Source organism: Gallinula chloropus (genome assembly GCF_964237585.1).
Source record: "Gallinula chloropus genome assembly, chromosome: Z".
Lineage (NCBI taxonomy): Eukaryota > Metazoa > Chordata > Aves > Gruiformes > Rallidae > Gallinula > Gallinula chloropus.
In genome coordinates, this window is record NC_140089.1 from 49,295,246 (window position 1) to 49,301,245 (window position 6,000).

Consider the following 6,000-nt stretch of genomic DNA (forward strand, 5'->3'; position numbering starts at 1 on the left):
TGTGCTACTGTAAGGTCTGGCCTTGCAAATCAGCACAGGGTCCTCCTGGACAGACTAAATTGCTTCAAACATGGTGGAGTTTCAGCTCCCAGAAAGATCAGCCTAACATACCAAAAAGAAGGACATGTGATAAAGATCATTGAGAAGATGGAATAGAAATAGCAAATAAATACCACTGCGTCTGTAGCCCTTTGGAGGACAGAGAGAGCAGGAAGGAAGATAAAATAACACCTCTGATGCTTGAAGAGAGGTGTTCTGCCTTTAACAGACTGTACAAGAAGTGCAGAAAACCAGAGATGACTACAGTTTTAATGAATGATATGGAAGAATCATGAAAAACAGTATAAAAACTTCCACGTGGTTACTCTGCAGTGAAACATGCAGACTAAAATAGTGGGCACTTATTTTTCTATAGTTAGAGTTTCCTCAGCAATAGTCTGAATTACGGAATTTTAGATGACTGTAGCATGTCACCAGGGGCAACTATGTATTGTATGTTCCACTGATTTAATGATTTTTCAGAACAGACTTTTTTTGCATTCATGTATTGTAATGATTAGACCACACAAATCCAGTAACGCACATTTCCCCATTCCTATGGAATTTTGTGGGGTTTAGTAGACTACATTTTAAAATTATGTATTTCTTGCTGTCTGTATGTCTGGTTTCTCTGTATGTACTTATACATAAATACATACATAAATATATACACAGACGCATGTGCACACACACCCCTAAAGATGAAAAAGGAAATATTTCATTTAGGTTACAGTATCTATAACAGAAATTGATTTATTTTTCAGATAATTATCTGTTATTTCTAAAGTATGGAACTACAATATGTTCAGGTAGTAAATACTATGCTCAAAATAATGTACAATGCCCCCCCCCCACACACACTTCCTTCTCTTCATAGTTACTCTGTCAGTTCCTGATCTCCAGTTCAAAATTCAGGGCACAGACATTTAAATTAAAGGATCTGGTCAAAATTCCTAATGGCTTGCTCATTCATTAAACACATGCTGCTGCCTGATTTTTTTTAAAATCTGAGCTACAGAGATCCCTGAATCTGTGCTGGTTACTGGCCAAATCACAATTCTTGCTCTTGTTTTTGTACTGTGCATTTATGTATTCAATTTCCACAGGGCAACCAATAAAAAAATCCAACAGTTTTAGAATGTTTCATGCAATTTTTAAAAATTTATCCAGAAAATGTAATTCGTACAGATCTTGCAGTTTATTTATCCTCTGAGAGGATGGTGACAAAATAAGAAAGTGCAGTGTTAGTCTTTTTCTGCCTCAAGCAGTGCAGCATGACTGATTTAATTGAATTTGAAACCAGTGGGCTGCTGCCAACTGTGTGCTACTGAAAACTGATCACATGTGAACACTTTTAGGAACTGAAATACATAAAAGCTAATATTTCCTGAAGGTTTGGAAATTTGCCCAGCAAATAAAACCACCCTCCCTCCTCATTCCTCCCCCCAAAAAACCCCCAAAAAACAACCCAACCAAAAAAATCCCACCAGATTACACTGGAGATATTTAGGTCACATCAGAAAACAGATGTGCATATTTTTAGAGTTACATAGGGGCATATACTCTTCGTATATCAAACCTACTTATGAATACCAAACATTAGAAACTTTTGGAGAAGAATGGGATTTTGAGATTAATGATAATGAGGAAACATTCAACTAGTTGCTTTGCATATTATGTTTTCATGTAGAAGAGCTACAATTTGCATGTCACCATCTTCTAAAAGGGCCTAACATATGGCTTTCTCTACTTGAATTAAACTTATATCAACACATAATAAAGCCATAAACACATTATTGTGGCTTTCAGTGATATTTACATATTCTGGCAGAAAAAAATCGCGTTACTCTTTTTCAGTCACTCCTGAAAAGTCAGATGGGATTCAGGAGCCCAAATTGTGCTGTTTGGATCTCATCTCCTGAGATGACTTCAGGTGAATATTTGTGTTTCCAAACTTAAAAATTAAGTATTAAAATGCATCAGCACCAGTGTAAAGTTTATTTCCCTCCAACTGACTGTGAAAAAACATGCTTTTTACTTGCCTGCAACTGCAGTTACCAAAAATTATCAGGCTCCTATATAGCACCTAATGGTACTTCCGCCGACCCCCTTCAGTTGCCATCTATATTCAAAATATTCTGACGCAATCAGAGTATTTCTGTGACCAGAAAAAGTGTACATATCCAGACTCAACAGGGAAAAATAAGCAAACATGTGAACAGGCATGCTTCGGATTGAGTCAGCTGTTTTGCACATCTCTGTTTATAGCCATTCGTGTTGTGTGACTGAGTCAGAGTAAGCTTTAGAAATGGTTATAAAAAGAATAAAGGAAGTTTTGGATTCTACAGTGTATAGATTATAAACACAAATTAACTAAGTGGTATGAGAGTTAAGGATATTTTTCTTTTACCCCATATTAACTCAGTCCTATCAGGCTCCATATAATTTAACTGGACACAGTAATCCTATTAGTATTTTACAGCACAAGAAAGGAATTATCTGCATGGAAAATTGAAAATGAGAAAATGAAGTGATTATTCTTGTGGTTTGATTTGCCCTCTATTGCCAAACATTCCTATCATGTCTTAATGAATTATAGGTCATATTGATGGAGCCCATGAGTCCTCTACATCAAAGAGCTTAAGCATGTTTCAAATGGGCAAGGTGATATCTTCTCCACAAATCAGGGGAAAACAAAAGTAGAAAAAAATCCAGATCAAGAAACAAAAAACACTTCTGAAAGAGCTTTCTTTAAGCAAGACATGAAGTTGCCGAAGTGCTACATTTGAATTAGTGACATGTTTGAAAACAGTTTTTTCTTTCTCTGAGAAAGAATCAACTACAACTCAAGATATAAAAGAGAAAACAGTTTCTTTGTTCTAAGGAAAATATTAGAGTAGTCATTAATATTTGGTGGAAGAAATCCATCCTTGGCTCACCTGTGCCTGAGTCAGCATGAAAGACAAAAGCCAGCCAAAGAGAAAAAGCTGAAGTAACATTTTCTAAATCCCTAAAAAGAAGCAAACCAACTCTATTTACTTCCATTTATCATGAGTGTTTTGCTTGCTGTTGCTGTCATTATTTAATAGCACCATTACAGCTATATCCAGTGATTCCAGGCCTTATTTTGTTCATGGAAGGGTAGCTGAAGAATGAGTGGCAAGTCATGATGGTATGAATTCTTGCTCATTACCAGAAGTGCTACTGCTGTCAACAAACCACTTGAGCAACATTGTGGTATAAATAATACTGAATCCTCATTTTTCTAAACCCAAGAGTGTCTGCTGCTTCCCTCATCACATTCTGTGTGCAGTTTATGGCTCCACAGTACAAGACAGGCTATTAGAGAATGTCCAGGTGAAGTCAATTAGGATGGTGAGGGAGTCTGGAGGAGAGGCTGAAGTCCCTTGGTTTGTTCAGGCTGTAGAAAAGGAAGCTGAGACCTCATTGTGGTCTATGGCTTCCTGATGAGGGAGAGTGAAGGGGCAGGTGCTGATGTCCTCTCCTTGGTGACCAGTGATAGAATCTGAGGGAAAAGTATGAAGCTAAGACAGGAGAGGTTTAAGTTGGATATTTGAAAGAGGTTCTTTCCTGATAGGGTGCTCGGGCCCTGGAACAGGCTCCCCAGAGAAGTGGTCACAGCACTGAGCTTGACTGAGTTCAAGAAGCATCTGGGGGATGCACTCAGTCCCATGCTCTGACTTGTCTGGCCCTGTGTGGAGCCAGGAGTTGGACTCGATGATCTTTATGGGTCCCTTCAACTTCAGTGTATTCTATGATTCTTCAGAAGAAACCTTTGGCATCCTCCAGATCCTCTACTTTCTATTTAAATACTGATACATGTGTTTGTGTCTTTGTTTCTGCATATGTCCACAAAATTATTTGTGACCCTTTTATACCTCACTTAATGTTTATGAAAGATAAAAGATGACTCTTCTGAAGATGTTTTCTTCAAAGCTGTGGTGGTTTTGCCCTGGGTGGAGGCCAGAAACCCACCAAAGCCGCTCCATCACTCCCCTTTTCAGCTGGACAAGGAAGAAAATACATATTGAGAGGCTTAGGAGTTGAGATAAAGACAGGGAGAGATCATTCCACAATCAGCATCACAGGCAAAACAGACTCAACACAGAAGAAAGGAAAGAAAACTCTAATTTATTACACTACACACACAATGAAACCAGGGTTAAATAGTGGGAAGTCCGACCAGATCTTAAAGCACCTCCCCCCACCCCTCCCTTCTTAGCAGACTTCACTTTAGTCATGATTTCGCTCCCTTCTTCCCCCAACACCCATTGTGGCAGGGAATGGGGGAGGGGCAGGGAATGGGACAATGGGGGTTTTGGTCATTTCTTCATGACTTGGTTTCCTTCTTAGCTGCAGAGAGGCATTCCTCACACTCTTTCCCTGCTCCAGCATGGGGTCCCATGCACAGGAAACAGTCCTTCACAAACTTCTCCAGCATGAGTCCTTTCCCACAGAGGAATGACAATGTGTCATTTCTTTTCCCTTGTGACAACATGGAATCTAAATCCCACCTTGGCCTCTGGCATCCTCTAGTTTTATCATTTGATTATGCCATTTTGTAAGCCCTTGATACAGGAGCCTAGCACTGATGCTTCACTGTCTTTCTTGCTTCACATTGGAGCAGCTGGTCACAACCTGCGTTGACACACTTTCATAGTCACTGATGACAAGATACCTCTAGGATTTTACACCTGAAAACAGCTGCATTGTACACCTTTGCTTACAGACAGAAGCAAACTCTGTTTTGGGATGAGTTCTAGGCATAAAGGCAGAAGCAGAACAAAGTTTGACCTTTCTGTCCACCTTGACTTTTCTCACACCACCGAATCAATAAAACTTACTGGCTTTTGCTATCAGGTTCAGCAGGTCAGTGCTTCACCTCTGAATTTTTCCCTAAGCAAACAAAAAAAAGCCTATCTGACACTAGGAAAAAAAAAGTTTCGAAAGAAAGTAGAAATCAAAATACTAAACTGATATTTTAACATTGCATTGCTTTCTACATGATGCGCATTGAAGAAAAAAATGATTTTTCATGCTCAATGCTGAAGCTAAAGATTTAGATGCCAACAACTCCTTTTTCTTGCTCAAAATACCCATGGAAACCAATGAAGGCATGTGTCTGTCATAGTTGCTGTAACATCTCTATACCAGATATCTCTCTTTCTTTCTAGAATTTCCACGGGTTCCATTTAAAAAATAAAAAATATGTTTCCTTTATTTTTTTTATTTTCTGCTTTCTCAGTGGAAAAGGAAAAAAAAAACACATGAGAATAAGTCAGTTTCAGAGAAAAGTAAAAATTATTTTCTAGATTCAGACTTAAGCCACTGAAAAGTTTTCTTACTGCAATGGGAAGCAGTGCCACTTTCAGGCATTTTTGTGCAGAGGTTTCTGCTACACCACCTTCTGGAAGTCAAGTTAATTGTCATTAATGAAACAGAGAGTTTGGGTTCTTCCCTTAATATCTTTTTTGTTGACAGTTCCTGTCAGCAGATTTAGCCTCTGACAGGAATACAGATGGTTGCATCAAGCAAGGTTTCAAATAACTCTATTAATACTCAATATGCACTAGTTTGCACATGCAATTCTCCTTGAAGGTCGCGGCAGTAGTGTCAGAAAGCAGCAAGGCGCATAAGCTCAACACAAGCAGAGCTGCCCCATAGCTGGGGTGAGGGAGGCAGAACAAGCAGTGCCCTCCTTGGCTACCAGGAGAGCAGAGCAAGGCAAGTGATAGTAACCAGGGTCAGTCGAGAGGCCAGCGATGGCTGGGCATGTCACAGGGTGAAGGCAAATCTGAGGCCAAGCTGAGACATCAGATCTTGTGGCCAGTACTGGAGGGTGGGTGGCTGAGCACAGTCATGGTCACAGTAATGGTCATGTTCACAGCTATGCTGTGGACCTGGCAAGGGCCTGAGCTCTACTCTGGCTCCTGAGACAAG